At 44.8% G+C, this 19,885-nt stretch overlaps 1 pseudogene; it reads right to left on the reverse strand.

Moving 5' to 3' along the window:
- Positions 1–9,489: 9,489 nt before the first annotated feature.
- LOC146009572 (zona pellucida sperm-binding protein 3-like) lies at positions 9,490–18,960 on the reverse strand (annotated as a pseudogene).
- Positions 18,961–19,885: the final 925 nt, after the last annotated feature.

Below are 19,885 nucleotides of genomic sequence, written 5' to 3' on the forward strand. Positions count from 1 at the left end.
ATCGTCCCTCTGTCACCGCGTCTATAGACGCGGTGGCACTTCAAAGGCATGACGTACATTTATGCCATGTGTCGGGAAGTACTTCCCGACCATGACGTAAATGTACGTCAAATGTCGGGAAGGGGTTAATAGAGCAAAACAGAACGTTTGGTTAAAATAAAATCTGAACAGATCAACTAAAATCTATTTTATTTTGATTAATTTAACTGTGTTCAGTCATATTACAGTGTACAAAAGTGTCAGCAGGTCTGCACCTTGTAGGGAGGGGCTATGAGTCCCCGTGCATTGTATTATTTTCAATGCAGATGATTTGTTACTACAGATAAGATATTTGTCTGCAGAAAGATTCACAGCAGAAAATAAAGTGTATTTTATCCTAATTGATTTAACAAAAGTTTTGTTTGTTTCATGTATTAAGAGAAATCAGCTACTTGTATTCATAAAGGTAATGGCACACGCTTATATTGGTTATCAGAAAATTCCAATACTGTACACTGCATTACTTTAGTATGATAATGATTTACTGTTATAAACATGTAACAAACTAAATATGAAGTAGCGCTCCTAACGCCCTCCAATGTAATCCTCAAGTGCTGTAAGTCTGAAACCAGCTTCATTATTTACACTAGAGTCAGAATAAGGGAGTGTAGCGGGGGACGCTGCATATGTCTCACATACAGACTGTTACACTAGAGTCAGAATAAGAGTGTAGCGGGGGACGCTGCCGATGTCTCACATACAGACTGTTACACTAGAGTCAGAATAAAGGAGTGTAGCGGGGGACGCTGCCGATGTCTCACATACAGACTGTTACACTAGAGTCAGAATCAGGGAGTGTAGCGGGGACGCTGCATATGTCTCACATACAGACTGTTACACTAGAGTCAGAATAAAGGAGTGTAGCGGGGGACGCTGCCGATGTCTCACATACAGACTGTTACACTAGAGTCAGAATCAGGGAGTGTAGCGGGGACGCTGCATATGTCTCACATACAGACTGTTACACTAGAGTCAGAATCAGGGAGTGTAGCGGGGGGACGCTGCCGATGTCTCACATACAGACTGTTACACTAGAGTCAGAATCAGGGAGTGTAGCGGGGGACGTTGCATATGTCTCACATACAGGGGCGGATCCAGGATAAAATGACAGGGGGGGCACCATGATAAAAGAGGGTTTAGGTGGGGGGGCGGTGTTAGTGGTGTACATGCTAAGAGAGCGGCAGAGAGGGTGGGAATGGGATTAAAAATAGGCCCTGGCATTTAAAGTAATCAGGCCCACCATGGTGACAAAAGTGAAGGATGTAGTTTTGCGAGCGCCGAAAGCGCGCTCCGGAAAATGTGGTGTGGCCACTCAACAGGGGGCATGTCCTTGAGTGTAGTGTACAACACCATATACAACTTCTACACATTATGCAACAAAATACTAGACCCCATTATACTTGCCCCTTACACATGATGCCAAATGGAATGAGCCAAAATTCACATAATGCCACACGGATTGAGCCAAAATTCAAATAATGCCACATGGATTGTGTCAAAATTCACATAATGCCACACGGATTGAGCCAAAATTTACATAATAACACACGGATTGAGCCAAAATTCACATAATGTCAAGTGGATTGAATCAAAATAAACATAATGCCACACGGATTGAGCCAAAATTCACATAATGCCACACAGATTAAGCCAAAATTCACAATAAGTTTCATAAACAGGAACATTGTCCACCAAAGGCGCGCATTAAACATTTACACCATAATGTCCATTACACGTTAAGTTACACGCCATTATATCCATTATGTATTATGTCAAACACCATAATGCCTATTAAAAATTATGCTACATAAGTGCTGCTTATCTACATGCTCATTGCCAAGGGTTTAATGCTCATTGCCAGAGGTTCCATGCTCATTGCCATGTGGGATTACATGCTCATTTCCAAGGGGAATACATGCTCGCGGTAAATGGGGGACAGCCACCGCCAGGCAGAAGTGATAGCCACTGACAGTGGCAGACCCTGGCTGTATTCAGAGCACTGCAGGTCCAGGCTATTAGAAATAATACCCCTTTCACACCAGAAAATGCATTCCCAGGTTGGCCCCTTTTACACCAGTCTAGTCCCTGCATTTTCTTGTGTGAGGGGGAGAGAAAACCACCCCTCCCCCCTTTAACCAGTTATCTTATTTAACCGGCTATATCATAGTATCAGACAAGTATCATATTGAAGAACTTTTGAGTGGGCTTTGAATGATTTTGGTCCAGTGAAACTGGAACGTGGTTCCAGAGTAATCTGCCCTCAAAGAACATGAACAGCCATGAAATTACATTTAAAAAAAAAAAATTAGTTTACACGTAATATCTCTGGAACCGATTGACCGATATGGACAAGCCTAGTATCATATTGAAGGCCCAGCGATTTGGAATTGAATGAGATCAACCACAAGCTACTGTGATGCCAGGGTGGGAACTGGCAGCCGTCGGAACCGGGTGGGGGTCGGAATTGACGTGTCCCATATTATCCTATGGGGAAAAAACGTTACAGCTTTGCCAGGCGATATCTCTGGTTCCCGGGGGGCTAGAGACACGGGGCTGGGCTCGTTGGAAAGCCCTGGTCCTCAGCTACAAAATGAGGGGGGGCACGTGCCCGGGTGCCCACCCCCCCCTGAATCCGCCACTGCTCACATACAGACTGTTACACTAGAGTCAGAATCAGGGAGTGTAGCGGGGGACGCTGCCAATGTCTCACATACAGACTGTTACACTAGAGTCAGAATCAGGGAGTGTAGCGGGGGGACGCTGCCGATGTCTCACATACAGACTGTTACACTAGAGTCAGAATAAAGGAGTGTCGCGGGGGGACGCTGCCGATGTCTCACATACAGACTGTTACACTAGAGTCAGAATAAAGGAGTGTAGCGGGGACGCTGCATATGTCTCACATACAGACTGTTACACTAGAGTCAGAATAAAGGAGTGTAGCGGGGGACGCTGCCGATGTCTCACATACAGACTGTTACACTAGTCAGAATAAAGGAGTGTAGCGGGGGACGCTGCCGATGTCTCACATACAGACTGTTACACTAGAGTCAGAATCAGGGAGTGTAGCGGGGGACGCTGCCAATGTCTCACATACAGACCGTTACACTAGAGTCAGAATAAGGGAGTGTAGCGGGGGACGCTGCCGATGTCTCACATACAGACCGTTACACTAGAGTCAGAATCAGGGAGTGTAGCGGGGGACGCTGCCGATGTCTCACATACAGACTGTTACACTAGTCAGAATAAAGGAGTGTAGCGGGGGACGCTGCCGATGTCTCACATACAGACTGTTACACTAGAGTCAGAATCAGGGAGTGTAGCGGGGGACGCTGCATATGTCTCACATACAGACTGTTACACTAGAGTCAGAATAAAGGAGTGTAGCGGGGGACGCTGCCGATGTCTCACATACAGACTGTTACACTAGAGTCAGAATCAGGGAGTGTAGTGGGGGACGCTGCATATGTCTCACATACAGACTGTTAGACTAGAGTCAGAATCAGGGAGTGTAGTGGGGGACGCTGCATATGTCTCACATACAGACTGTTACACTAGAGTCAGAATCAGGGAGTGTAGCCAGGGGCTGGCTGGCAACTTTTAGCCTAGGGGGCAAGTCCAGAGCACTGGCCCATACCCCCCCATGGTACAGGCCACGCCCCCTTATGATATGTGTGTGGCCTATCATAAGGGGGCATGGCCTGTACCATGATTGTATTGTGTACCTGCAGATTGCCATTGTGATGCTAATTACACATTATGACGCACACATTGATGCCCATTGCACCCCATACTTTGATGGGAATTACCCAATGCTCCCCACACCGTAATGCCCATTATGCCCCATACCATGATGCCCATTACACCGCACAATGTGATGTCCACAGTGACAGATTTTCCCCCACAGTGCCAGATATTCCGCCACAGTGCCAGAGACACATATGCCCCCACAGTGCCAGAGACACATGCCCCCACAGTGCCAGATATGCCCCCACAGTGCGAGATACACAAATGCCCCCACAGTGCCAGATATTCCCCCACAGTGCCAAATACACATATGCCCCCACAGTGCAAGATATGCCCCCACAGTGCCAGAGACACATATGTCCCCAACAGTGCCAGAAACACATATGCCCCACAGTGCCAAAATTTCCCACCAGCAACTCACCATTGTTGCTGTCTCTCCATCTGCTGCTGCTGCTGGGGGAGGGGGAGCGGGGGAGAGCGCACCCCTGCGTAAAAGACAGGACACCACAGGCTGCTCCCCCTGTATAATAATAATATTGCCATGATGCCACAGGCTGCTCCCCCTGTATAATAATTTGTGTCATGGCATTACTATTATTATATTATACAGAGGGAGCAGCCTGTGGTGTCATTGCATTATTATTATACAGAGAGCAGCCTGTGGTGTCATGGCATTACTTTTATATTATACAGGGGGAGCAGCCTGTGGTGTCATGGCATTATTATTATACAGAGGGAGCAGCCTGTGGTGTCATGGCATAATGCCATGACACCACAGGCTGCTCCCCCTGTACAATAACAAATATGACACCACAGGTTGCTCCCCCTGTAGAATATAAAACTAATGCCATGACACTACAGGCTGCTCCCTCTGTATAATAATGAAATGACACCACAGGCTGCTCCCACTGTATAATAATAATGCAATGACACCACAGGCTGCTCCCGCTGTATAATAATAATGCAATGACACCACAGGCTGCTCTCGCTGTATAATAATAATGCCATGACACCACAGGCTGCTCCCGCTGTATAATATAACAATAGTAATGCCATGACACAAATTATTATACAGGGGGAGCAGCCTGTGGCGTCATTGCATTATTATTATACAGAGGGAGCAGCCTGTGGTGTCATGGCATTACTTTTATATTATACAGGGGGAGCAGCGTGTGGTGTCATGGCGTTATTATACAGAGGGAGCAGCCTGTGGTGTCATGGCATAATGCCATGACACCACAAGCTGCTCCCCCTGTACAATAATAATGACACCACAGGCTGCTCCCCCTGTATAATATAAAAGTAATGCCATGACACCACAGGCTGCTTCCTCTGTATAATATAATAGTAATGCCATGACACAAATTATTATACAGGGGGAGCACCCTGTGGTGTCATTGCATTATTATTAATATACATGAAACTGCAGATATATCGTTTTAGGTGTTTAATACTCACTTACTGTGTTTTATCCCCAGGCTCCTCTCCTACTGCGGCTTCAGGAATTTCAATTATACTCTGTGCGGCCTCCTGCTGCGGCCCCCATGACTTGTCCTGCGGCCTGCCTGCCGCTGCCTCCAGTATCTGGCTGCGTCTGCAGACGCGAGGGTGGGAGGCGTCATTGTCATGACGTCCCCACCCAGCGCCTGGCACTGCCGACGGGGATAAGAGGGAATAGGCTGTTGGCCCTCCTCCACGTAGTCATGGAGGCCGGGGGTCATGTTCCTGTGGCCTCAGACATAATTTAAAAGACCACAGGAACATGGCCGCCGGCAGTGAAAAAAAAAAAACGGGAAGGCGGCCTCGGACACGGCCCGCAGCAGACCTGCCAGTGCGGCCTGCGGGGCAGATGGCACCCTGCCCCCCGGCCCAGCCCGCCCGAGTGTAGCGGGGGACGCTGCATATGTCTCATACAGACTGTTACACTAGAGTCAGAATCAGGGAGTATAGCGGGGGACGCTGCATATGTCTCATACAGACTGTTACACTAGAGTCAGAATCAGGGAGTATAGCGGGGGACGCTGCCGATGTCTCACATACAGACTGTTACACTAGAGTCAGAATCAGGGAGTGTAGCGGGGGACGCTGCATATGTCTCACATACAGACTGTTACACTAGAGTCAGAATCAGGGAGTGTAGCGGGGGACGCTGCATATGTCTCACATACAGACTGTTACACTAGAGTCAGAATCAGGGAGTGTAGCGGGGGACGCTGCATATGTCTCACATACAGTTACACTAGAGTCAGAATCAGGGAGTGTAGCGGGGGACGCTGCCAATGTCTCACATACAGACTGTTACACTAGTCAGAATCAGGGAGTGTAGCGGGGGACGCTGCCGATGTCTCACATACAGACTGTTACACTAGAGTCAGAATAAGGGAGTGTAGCGGGGGACGCTGCATATGTCTCACATACAGACTGTTACACTAGAGTCAGAATAAGGGAGTGTAGCGGGGGACGCTGCCGATGTCTCACATACAGACTGTTACACTAGAGTCAGAATAAGGGAGTATAGCGGGGGACGCTGCCGATGTCTCACATACAGACTGTTACATTAGAAGCAGCCAAAGAGATACAAAAGAAATGTGTACTGTAAATAATATTGCTGATAGATAGTGTTTGTTTTATGTTTCATCATATTGATCTCAGCGGTATTGTACACTGTGCTCAAAAGGGGGGGAGGAGTTAAAGAAATTGCAGAGCTCCATAGTAAGTATAAAATATGCTGTGGTAACAGTATCTCAGCATAAGGAAAAAGAAAAAATGCACCTTTAATTTTCCGCGATTTCCAAGGCATTGTGATTATGATATCCTATACATAATGTATAACTATGGGAATTTCTACCCTTATATACTGTATGTCTACATAAACAGCAGAGCTGAAGGCTCTAGTACAAGAATGCTGTCTTTGTTGCCTGTAAGCCAGTTGTGGTGTAAGGTCACAGCACACTGAGGAGCAGACACTTATGACTTTGGGCAATAGTATGGCTAATATCCTGCAAGGCAGGTAAGCCATGTTACAGTTATTGAATATACCCGACCATCAGATGGACATAGAACCCAAAAGTGCTAAGCCAGAAGACACACTTGTTGCTCCTACAATAAGCCTCTAAGCAGGAGGTAAGAAACAAGGAGCTGAGAAAGGCTTTGACGAGTGGTGTCTGGGAAAAAGCGCTGTCTGCCAACAAGTCACTGGCAAATGCCCACATTATGCATGGCAGTATGTGTATAAAGTTATAGGTGGGAAACAATAGAGAACCCCTAGAGTCCACACAGGCCTTTGCAACAGGCTGAAGTGTGCATTATAGAACCTGAGAAAAGGTTGTAAATACACAATGTACCCATACCTCCCAACTGTCACGATTTTAGAGGGACAGTCCCGATTTTCGGGTCCTGTCCCACCCGCGGCAGGCATTGTCCCGCTGCGGGGGCTGGCAATTGGGAGACCCCCCAATCTAGTAGAATAGACGCTGTGCGCATGCGCACAGTGTCTATTCTCGTATGAAAATGAGGCTGCGGCTAATTAGCATAAGCCGCACCCTCATTTGCATATGCCCCGCCCCCTTTTCGGCCGCGCGAGCGTCCCTATTTGTTCAGGTCAAAAGTTGGGAGGTATGATGTACCCACCCTTTTAGTGGAAACAAGTGATCTTCACCCAGTTGCCCAGGGTCTTAAGATATGAATTTGCCCTTGTGTGAATACAAACATAGGCTGGAGAAATGGTTTTACAAGTCAGCAAACACTGAGGCTGCAGTATAAAAACATATTCAAAGGTTATTTAAGAGAAATGAAGAAAAATAGATAAAATACTAGTTAATATCATATAAGGCATAATTTGAATATTTGAAGTTATAATGTATATATGATGATTTGACTAAATGTCCATTGTCAAGTTTTTTTTGTCTATCCAAGATACTAATGTAGATATAAGTTACAAGCTGCAACTTGAAGACTGAGTGACTATGGAAATACTACAGAAAAGTTCTTGATCCCTGATTTGAAAGTCTATGCCAAGGTCTGCTGACTGCACCGATTATGTCAAAAAGTGGCAAATAAGGACACTGGGATACAAGAAAGCCTCAAAGGAAGTATTATCCAATCATTGTACTGTACCATGCATAAATACAGTTCAATAGGTTCAAAATCTGATAATGGTCTTTTGGGATGTATAGGGGGGAATTTACTAAAGGAAATTTGTAAAAAAATAGGTGTATTTGTATCTAGAAATACACTTATTTTTGACATTTACTATCCCAAAAATATGGCAATTCGTAGTCGTATTGATGTGCTATGAATGTGAATAGCCGTATTTTCGGGATAGTAAATGTCAAAAATAAGTGTATTCCTGGATACAAATACACCTATTTTTTACAAATTTCCTTTAGTAAATTTCACCCATAAGGTCTTCTGCTGCATTAATGGTGATTGTGACCCTTGTTTGGTCATTGATGATTAATCCAATGTAGTACAGTATGACAATTGCCAGAACTGTACATAAGTGGGAATGTGCATTGGTGTAAAATAAGCTTGTTTTAATTACTTTAATGACACATATTAAGTTGTTGAAGCCATTGAGAACCACCTATTCCAAGTTAAAGAGTTAAAAAGCCAAGTTGCCAAAGTGTATAGTGAAAATAAATGGCTAAACTCATGGAAAAATCCAGTAACCTGGCTTAAAGGTTTTATTTATAGTTACCTATGTTCTGGTAAAATTTGTATTATGACTGATAGGTAAAATACTCACACTTGGTTTTTGTTCCAGACACAAGAAAAAAGAATCCTACCCTGTGATGTACAAGATTTGGTCAATCGCATGAATTTTAATTATTGATGTGTTACAAGATAAAGTCGCCACAACATTAACAATATGTTCTGTACTATTGGCAACAATGTACTAGAAGAACTAAACATGTTGGACTATGGTGGAAATCATAAGTGAAAGGACATTGCAAATGGACTTAATAAATGGACAATTAATTCTGAAAGTAAATCTCGGATTCAAGTGGAAGAAGAAAAAAGGTTTGTCACGGTAGTGGTGCACTTTTTTCTTCTTCCACTTGAATCCATAATTTTTTGTCCTGTGGTAGCACACCCCCAGGTAGTTTACTACAACTGTTGACGACATATCCTGATGGGGGGCCACCTGTCCATATAAATGTGTGTCCTGTGCGTATGACCACCCCAAATCGTACCTACTGTGAAAGTAAATCTCACAAGATTCCCTGATGAGAAATCTGACAAAGAAAATGACATGTAAAAAGGATTAGGGAAACTATAGATGCAATGCTATAATCCTCAGTTTGAATCCTCCAGGTTTTATAACACTACACAAACACTTTGCAGAGGGAAGAGCGGTAGACAGTCTACTATGATGGATATGTGTCAACGGTCATTACCCTCCACCTGAAGTGATGACAGCATCTGCTCGTGGGGACATAGCCATTGGCACCATTATGGTGGACTGTGTGCTCCTCGTTAGGCAGGCCAACCGTACTTATAGATTGGAGGGACTGAGAGAAGCCGCATTATATTAAAGCAACCATTTTGCATATATACTTTAGTTTTATAATGGATTATAACCAATAGTGATATTAGTCAGTAAAAGGTAGAATCAACAGGAGGAAATGATAGAGTATAGATATGATTCTCACCTTTTATATACATATAAGGTTTAAGTTTTATATATGTTATTCAGAACTATCACTGTCCCTTTAAGATGTATTTTCCTTCAAATGCTTCTAGCAGAACAGATTTTAATTTCAGCATAAGATGGAACAGTTTGAGGTGATTGTAAGAGTTGTAACTTGTTACCAAGGTCAGAAGATATTGCAACTGCGACATGAAGATCGCGTTTTGGAATGTTGTGAGAATCAGGAGGCAAGGTTACTGCTTGCTTATCGACATTGATACAATTATTTCTATGATAAAGAAACTTTTGTTTTGACATCTTATTAAAAAGTGTGAATTTATGGTTTTAGCTCAAAACTTCAAAAGAAACATTTAATGAGCAATGACGTGGATTGCATTCCACATTTTTGGTATAACTATGAGCACACTAAGATTAAACTTCAGATCACTGTCTGACTAGCATACTCCATTGGTGTGTGTGTGTGTCATTTCAACTGATCTCCGGCCGTTACTTAGAAGAGGAATCCTCTGGCTGACATCGAAGGTTGATAAGTATAGCTGAACCCTATCACCACCACAGACAGACAGTCACACCATTCAGAGACAGCACCCATTGATCGCTCACCACAGGTGTATCGGGCTTCGTAAACTTGAAGGCATCAATCCTGAACTGGAGCTCATTTGGCCGAGGCCTTGGAGCTATGAAGTTTGATGTGGAGTATTCCTGCTTGCTATCCATCAGGCACCTGTGGACAGAAACATGATACACCAGGCCTGATGGCTGGTAAGCTAACTGGCTGCTATTTCCTTAGAGCAACCTAAGGTACCACAATGAACAAAAGCACGATTGTAGGGTTGAATAAGTCATATTCACCCATTAAAAGCTATGATCTTCTAACGGGGGCTGGAGTTCACAGCAAGAGATGTTGTAGCCACACAACTGTCCACCCAGATCTTCAATGGGATGTGGTTCTTCGCAAGAACAGAAGCCTCTATGTTTAGTGTATCACCAATAAAGAAAACTGTAGACGTCCTTGGTGCACTAAAGTCATCTGCAAGAAGATGATCAGTTATGAATACAAGGCCACCACCGCTTGGGGTTGACCAAGCACTTCTAGGAACTGGGGGCATATCCCAGCCTCCTGTCAGTCACAGTATTCATTAGGACAACTATCCTTAATCTCATGTGAAAAAAGACAATGGGATGCCTATTATAAAGCACATCTTTAAAAGCTCTACTGCTTAAGAACTGGATGGACAAGGACCATCCTAGGTTACATGGGCTGCAAGCACTGGAACACCACCACTACAGGCCTGGGAATCTGTCCGAGCCTGAACCTCCAGTATTACCCCAATGGGAACAGCCTTACCATTCATTATCTGGAACAGGAATGGCAGCCTCTCCTCTGTGGATACAGTGGAGCTGAAGGGTATCCACATTGGCTGGATGGCTTTGCTGCTCACATTACCATGTCTGTAGGAAGAATCAGTCTCATTACTATGTAGTATAATATGGAGAGAAGGGACCCACAACATTTCATCTACTGCAGAGAAACCCATCACTTGATGTTGAGTGGTGAGACCATTATCAGTAGTCCAATTATCTGTACTTACAGGAATGCTCAGGTGACCTTATGGGAGATTACCAAGTAGCAGCTGAGCTGCCACATTCAGATCTAATGATCCATTAGTCCTCCATAAGTTCTCTCCAGGGCCTGGCCACTAGACAGAGTCAGATAATGATGTCACAACACTGAAGGAGATTATGTTCTGCTACAAATCAGGAGTTAGATGACTTTAAAACTTAGTAATGTTGGTACTAAACTGAGATCCCATCTCAGTGGCAAATGCCTTCCATAGCCCACATACCCCACCATCATGTATGGGGCTTGGTGCTCAAAGGGAGGGTAGGATAGGGTGTAGTCCCATAACAGGGTTATGAGCCCCTCAAACCAATTATTTAGTGTCTTACGTCTAGAAACCTACAATCAACACAGCCATTCTTGGGTGCTCTACAGTTACACGTGACCCAATGGGACAATGCCTGGGTCTGCATTGGGCCAAACAGGACACGCTTCCCATAGACATCCAGATTACCCCATCAACTGTAGGAAGCATCCTAACCTTGGGTAGTAGCACTGGATGGACACTACGGCACCAGTACTCCCAGTAATGGGAGAGCTTATGCTTGAAACCGGGCTGTAGGTGAGGCTCGTACTGTAGATCAACTGGTTTGTAGTCATCTGTAGACGAGACAAGTCCAACGTTAGCACCTTTAGAAGTCAATGCACCCATCTCAGGACCATTGCCAAGATGGCCGACACCTTTGTTACCACTAAAGGTGCGTACACACGGGTGCAATTTCAGCACATATCGCTGGGAATATTGTCGCTGAGCGACCATATTGCCAGTGATTTGTGTGTGCTGTCAGCGATGAATCGCCGGGTGCTCCTGCGATCAGCTATTTCCCTGCCTCTTCCCCCGATTATCAGCGACCATCTCTGGTCGCTGATTAACAGAAGAGACACTCAGCAATATATTGCTGAGCAATATATCTCCCCCGTGTGTACGGGGCATAAAAGTCCTCCATGAATCCCCTTAGCCCAGGTACTACTGTATGGATGAATGTTGGAGGACAGTAAATATACATTGAGCATTAACACCACAAGCCTTTATAATACTAGGAGTAGGTCATATTATCAAATACTACTGCAGCTCAGAGTAAGCCAAGTTATAACCAGATGAGTGATTGGGCAGATAGCTTCCACAGGTCTCTGAGCACCCTCTTACCAGGAGCAAACGCAGGATTTTCAGAGGGGCGGAGCAAAGCACGGAGATGGACACTTAGGTGACCCAGTATATGCCGGGTCAGTTAAAGTAATACACACACAATATATATATATATATATGTATTCGTGTACGGCCCGGCACTCCCACTCAGCAATGCAGCCACCTTGGTGCCCTCAGGATCAGAAATGCAATGTAGTAAGGACAGACAGCGGCACTCACAGGATTTTCCAAAGTATTTGTATTAAACGTGACCAAAAAACCAACGTTTCGGGGACTAGCCCCTTTGTCAAGGTGTAGGTAGAACAAACGTGCAAACAAACTTATATAAGTGCATGGAAAGGTCTTACCGATTACCGGAGCCCTGAGACGCTGGGAGGCAGTGGCCGGAAGTGCGTTACCCAGATGTGACGTTACTGAGGGTGCGTATGGAGTTCGTCAGTACCAGGCTGGAGCGCAAGCTCCCTCTGGTTGCCAAGGTGACGTTAGCGTCTCTCCCAGACTGTCACTGGGTCTCCGCCAATCGGGGACTGTGAATACATAACAGAGTATTGAGTGATATACAAAACATACAGCGTGTCAGATGCAGTATAAAAGCGGCATTACACAATGTTAAACGATGCTAAAAACTTAGTGCTCATGAAGGACAGACCTGCTGACCTATGTGTATATAGGTGTGTTACGTGCTGTGAGCTTTAAAGGAGGCACAAAAAAAAACATAAATCTGTAAGACAAATGTGTGCCAAGCTGCATGTATGTGAAAAAAAGCGATATCAACGAAAGTGTATTATATATGAAAATTATTAAAAAGTGCTTGACGCCTGGTTCAATGTGTGTTGTAGCATATTCGTATACAGACACCATACAGTGTGTCGTTCGTCCGTGTGTCGACTGTTTAGGTGCGGACACTTCAGACTTTCCCACTCGTGATTATCTGGCATGTCAGTACGGATGTTTACTATGCTTCATTATATATTATTATTCTCATTTTGGATACCTTTATTTAATTTAATTTGACATTAAATGATAATATTCTCCTCTCAGGTGCCTTAATACATATCATGCCTTAATTATAAGGTGTGACAGCATCTTCTTATCCTCACTGATGGATTAATGTCGTATCGTGTGTATGTTTGTTATATCTGCTACATCGTAAACCTTTCATTACAAGAAACAATTCAAGGAATAAAGGGATAATTTAGAACGAAAAAGACCAAGCAAACTGCAATTGTCCTATTAAGGCCATCATTGTAAGTCTTATATGTACTGTGTTTTGCTGATCACTTTTATCAGTACAAGTTATATTAGATTGCTATTTGCAACAGCATATGTAAAAAAAAACACATTTGAAGCATATATAAAAAACACATTTGAAGAATAATGAAAGGGATAGAAAGATGAGCCGGAGAAGAAACTAAAGCACACAGCGATAGACCTATGAGGTCCATTTTTGGTTTTATCATCACATATCAATTTACACTAGAAGAATACTGAAAGGGATAGAAAGATAAGTCGGAGATGAAACAAAAGCACACGTCAATAGACCTGTAAGGCCTGTTTTTATCATTGGCCCTATAATCACTAATTAGTAACAATGGAGGGATAATGGAGAAGAAACTGAAGAACACCACGATTAGCCTATATGGCCTCTAGAACCGATTCTCAATGTATCAGGTCAAAGTGTGGGTCTGTTTGGTCTCCGGCCGTGCTGTCAATTATTGGTTCTGTTGGAGGAATAATAAAGAGATAACGGGATGAGGTGGAGAAGTAGCAAAGACACACCACGATCGGCCTGTACGGCCTGTGAACATGATTATCATTACACCAGAAAAAAACATTTATAGGGATAGAAAGAGAAGACGGAGAAGAAACTATAGCACACCACGATTGGCCTGTAAAGGCTGGAGGTTCTACATATAAATTACACCAGAAGAATAATGAAAGGATAGAGAGATAAGCTGGAGAGGAAAATATAGCACACTACTAGGCCCGCCGGGGCTTCTATGTTCAGTGGATGTCCTTATGTCCATCATATGAATAAGGCCTGGTTGTTATTGGTGCCTCGGAATCTACAGGAAAACACTGAGGGGTAACTTGTCATTGAGGCCGTGTGGTTTGATGCAATTCAGTTGATGTATCCATCTGTTCTCTCTCCTCAGAAGATTTCCATCTCTGTCCCCTCTTCTGAGAGTCTCGGGGATGTGGTCCACAACTGTGTGCTTCAGGTCTAAGTTTGTGTTGTTTGGCGGCAAAGTGCTTCGCAACCGGCTGTTCGTTTTCTTTGCCGGCCAATGCTTTACTTATTGCTGACCTGTGCAAAGCCATTCGCGTTCTCAATGTTCTCACCGTTTTGCCTACGTACAAAAGATTGCACGGACACTGGATTACATAAATTACGTGCATTGTAGTGCATGTCAATACGTGTCTAATTGGAAAAGTCCTTCCATCTTTCGGGTGTTTGAATGTGGGTCCTGTCAACATATGTTGGCATGTCGTACAGCCTATACATTTATAACATCCATTGGACTTTTTCATGAAGTGTCCTGCGCTGTTATCAGGATTGTTGGAAAACCCAGTAATATCGTTATGTACGATAATTTCCTTGATGTTTCTCCCCTGAGTATGACATATCAGGGGTGTTTTCTCTTTCAAGGATGGTAGGCTGGCATCGGTCTTCACAATAGGCCACAACGCCCTAGTGGCTCTCGGCAGAACTGAGCTTGATGTATTGTATCTAGACACAAATGGCAATGCCGTTTTTGATTTCTGTAGTTCTATAGGTGATTGGATCTTGGGAACTAACAGTGTCTCCCTTGCAATTGACAAGACCTCTCTCTTCTGTGTTTCGAGGAGTTTCCGGTCATAGCCTCTTTGGAGGAATCTCTCCACCATATCATCCAGAACTTGGGGTAGTTTCTCCCTGTCACTGACGATTCTCGCCGCCCTTATCATCTATGACTTGGGGAGTGCCTTCCTCAATGTCACAGGATGAAAGCTGGTTGCCCTTAGAACATTATTTTTGTCCGTGGGCTTCATGTACAGGTTGGTATCTATTCTTCCCTCAAGCAATTCAACCTTTACATCCAGATAGCTGATCATCTGTTCGGAGGTCTGGTAGGTAAATTTGATTGGTGAGTCTCTGCTGTTAATGTTTTCCATAAGGCACTCAAACTCATCCACTGTGCCTCCCCAGACCATGAATAGGTCATCAATATAGCGGTTGAACTTGATGATCTTGCCTTGAGCCAACTCGTTGTCAAAGAACATGGATTTCTCTTCCTTAAACATGAACACGTTGGCAAACGACGGCGAGACGTTGCTGCCCATAGAGCACCCAGATAACTGCTTGAAGAATTTCCCGTTGAAAAGAAAGTAGTTCTTTGTGAGAGCGATACGTAGTAGTTTAATAAACAATTCCACATCCAGCGTTTGTAGGTTGTTGTGGATTAGAAATTCTCTCATTGCTTGGAGCCCTTCTTTGTGTGGTATACTTGTGTACAGGCTAGAAACGTCCATGACGCATAGCACTGTACCAAGTGGCATAACTGGTAGTTGTTTTAGAATGTTAAGGAAGTCCGTAGTGTCCTTGATATACGTGGGCTAGGCACAGATGATTGGCTGTAGGATACTATCCAGAAACTGGGAGACCGGTTGGAATATGGAATTTTGAGCTGAGATAATTGGGCGTCCGGGAGGGTTCATGATGTTTTTATGAATTTTTGGCAATGTGAAAAAGATGGGTACAGATGGGTTGTTTTGGGGGAGAGCTTGTTGTAATTGCTCGGATATAAGGCCGTCCTTGACTGCATGCTTTAATAAGTTATCTAGCTCTTGCTTAAACTCCATCGTTGGGTCTTTCCTCAGAAGTTCGTATACATTCACATCTGCCAATTGTCGGTCGCACTCCGTCACATACGATGTTAGATCCTGGATGACAAGGCCGCCACCCTTGTCTGCCGCTCTAAATACCACATCACGGTACTTGCTCATCTGGGTTAAGGCTTTCTGTTCTGACCTACTCAGGTTGGTATGGGTAGGGTGTGGGGCTTTCGAGAATCTTGAGATAGATTCGTCTAATAATCTGGTGTACGTGGATATTGCCGCATTTTGAGATTGTGGATCGAATGTAGACCTCTTTTTAGACTTGATGAAGTCTTGGTGCGGTATTTCGGTGCTTTGCATCGGGCGGTGCTGAAAGTGTTCTTTCAATCTCAGATTTCTGCTGTGTTTATATAAATCGATTTTCCACGTTAACTCGTCGTGTGGGGGGGTGGGGACGAAAGAAAGTCCATTCTCTAATACTTTTAATTCGATGGGGTTAAAAACACGGTTAGACAGGTTATAGACCAACGATTCTATTGGTCTGCCAGTTTTTTTGACCTGCGCGCTCTGGCCCCCCCTGCGGGAGGTCGACCGCCTCCTCTTTTCTTGGTGGTAGTGGGGGTATCCTCCTCCCTGGGTGTTCCTAAAGGGGCCAGCTGGTCAGGGGTGTCCGAGTCCACATTGAATTCGCTATCGCTGTTAGATGAGGCTGGTATTTTTCTCTGGGTGTTTTGTGCCCGTCTGAATGGTCTGTGTCTGAGGGCGATTGCGGGGGTATCCGTCTCCTTCTCCGCCTGTCAGCCACCTATAGACCCTGTTGCCATCATAGTCCTCTTTAACAGCATAATATTTATTTCTTTTGAATTTCAAAAGGTCTCTTTGATAATTATCAACCTGTAACTGTATTTTTTGTATCCAATCTTGAGAGGGGTCCTGAGAGAAGTCTGTTCTATGTTTTTTCTCAAAGTCCGTCACAGCTTCCAATTTGTGTCCCGCCTCTTCTATTACCAAGAGGATTAGGTCGTGGCTACATTTGTTAAGAATCCCGATCCATCGGCGGCAAAAGTTGGGATTATGCCGACCGATGGTCGGGGTATTCCTAACTCTGAAGCCTCGTGGTATCATCCTCTCCCTATGGTACTCGGAGAGTGATACCCCATGAAGTAGATAATCTACCTCCCTCTTCTTTAAGCGGTACCACTGCTTATATAGGACTTCAAGATTCGGTTGTTCATCCATAAGGTGCAATCTCTGCTTGAACAGCAATCTCTCAGAATCATCCTCCGAAAAGCTGTAGTGCTCGCCCCTATCGACAGCCATGCCGTGGAAACCCGGTGTCTCCCTTGCAGAATCCTCCATATCTGCCCTAGGGGGGTTATTTTTAGCTGCTGACTTCGCCATGTCGACACTTTAGCACAAAACACTATAGAACACAAGTGAAGCACGTGGAAAAGTGTCCAGTGGACAGTGATGCTTCTGTGATATTGTGAAGAAATGTGTTTTAAAATATTCCACCCTTCTTGAAGTTTGTATGCAGGGATACAATTCGGGGTGCCTTGGCTCCTGGGGGTGCAATATTCACCCAATATTGTAGGTATTCGTGTACGGCCCGGCACTCCCACTCAGCAATGCAGCCACCTTGGTGCCCTCAGGATCAGAAATGCAATGTAGTAAGGACAGACAGCGGCACTCACAGGATTTTCCAAAGTATTTGTATTAAACGTGACCAAAAAACCAACGTTTCGGGGACTAGCCCCTTTGTCAAGGTGTAGGTAGAACAAACTTATATAAGTGCATGGAAAGGTCTTACCGATTACCGGAGCCCTGAGACGCCGGGAGGCAGTGGCCGGAAGTGCGTTACCCGGATGTGACGTTACTGAGGGTGCGTATGGAGTTCCTGTCAGTAAGCAAGCTCCCTCTGGTTGCCAAGGTGACGTTAGCGTCTCTCCCAGGCTGTCACTGGGTCTCCGCCAATCGGGGACTGTGAATACATAACAGAGTATTAAGTGATATAAAAAACATACAGCGTGTCAGATGCAGTATAAAAGCGGCATTACACAATGTTAAACGATGCTAAAAACTTAGTGCTCATGAAGGACAGACCTGCTGACCTATGTGTATATAGGTGTGTTACGTGCTGTGAGCTTTAAAGGAGGCACAAAAAAAATCATAAATCTGTAAGACAAATGTGTGCCAAGCTGCATGTATGTGAAAAAAGCGATATATCAACGCTTTTTTATTATATAGACGTAAGTTTCTATGTGTTTCTTGCCATTTGTACCAGAGGTATACTATAGACCTCACCCAAGCAGCAGCTATATTGTGTATTACAAAAAATCTCATATCAGCGCCTAGTTCATCTTTTTGGTAAGAAACCACCCGTAGAGTGCATGTTGTCCCTGCTGGAAGGGGCCATTTGGGGAGGTATGGAGGTGGCACCAGTATGCGGTACATATGCATTGCCACATTACATGTATAAGCTGCAGCCTATCAGATAACAGCAGTAGCTACAGTGGAAGGAGCATGGCTATAGCTTACTGCTGCTACATAGCACAGGTTACCCCACAGGCCCTTCCCATACATACTGTAGGCCCAAAGACCAGGACACTCCATCACCCCTAGTCCTCACCTGGACAGCAGTGCCACAGTCCTGCAGACTGTTCTGGAAGACCACAGCAGCCACGCTCTCTGAATAGGGTTTCCACTGCTGGGGTCCAAGGGTCAGGTCAGAGGCCTTCACTAGCCTCCCATTACCATAGAGGTCCTTCTGCACTGTGACCACCATTGTGTCTTCTCCACATTGTACACTGATGGGGCCCATAAGGGATGGTGGGCTAGCAGAGAAAGGACCCACAGACAGACGAGTGTCCCGCTGCTGGTGTGTTCTGTGCTGCGCCCAAACCCCATTACCATCCTCCACAGCACTATCACCCACAACTCCATCCTAGCCCCAGTACAAACCCTGCAGTGCCACACCCATCATATATACCTGCTGCAATTACCTCCACCTGGGGCAATCTCACCTGACCCCTCCTAATTACCCTCAATCACTGCAGCCTGTGCCTGGAATGGATGACATAGTATATGCCAGTGGTCAGGTAACTCAGTCCTCATCACCCCACACAGTGCATGTTGTTTTGCTGGTAACCCAGCAGGTGCACAGGTGTACTAATTACACAGACACATTTTATAAGGTCCGCAGGTGGAGTTAATTATTTCACTTGTGATTCTGTGAGTAGATCTGCAAAACATGCACTGCGTGAGGACCGAGATCCCTGACCGCTGGTATAGTATATCAGTTGTATGATCTTATACTATAATATATCAGTAGTATAGTGGTTCTTAGACTCGGTCCTCAGGACCCCACACAGTTCACATTTTCCAGGTCACCCGACAGGTGTACTCATAACTCACTGACACATTTTTAAAGATCCACAGGTGGAGCTAAATATTTCACTTGTGATTCTGTGAGGAGACCTGGAAAACGTGCACTGTGTGGGGTCCTGAAGGCCCAAGGTGAGAACCTGTGATATATTATATCAGTAGTGTTTGGCAGGATGTGGGGGACAGTTCCCCACTGTGTACTGCTCCATACATTCTGAACCAGTATGATTTATTGTCATCACCTGTGCTGCACTAGGTATGGCTGGGACAGGTGTCAGCACAGGTGGCTGCAGCATACCCTCCAACATGACCCATTCCATAGGTACACAGTGCTCTGCTCCGTAAACAGTGCTCTGCTCCTGTGCGTCCCTCTTACTGTATGGATCATGTTGGAGGGTATGCTGCAGCCACCTGTGCTGACACCTGTCCCAGCCATACCTAGTGCAGCACAGGTGATGACAATCAATCATACAGT

Source organism: Crinia signifera, chromosome 6, assembly GCF_055691185.1.
Source record: "Crinia signifera chromosome 6, ASM5569118v1, whole genome shotgun sequence".
NCBI classification, from domain to species: Eukaryota; Metazoa; Chordata; class Amphibia; order Anura; family Myobatrachidae; genus Crinia; species Crinia signifera.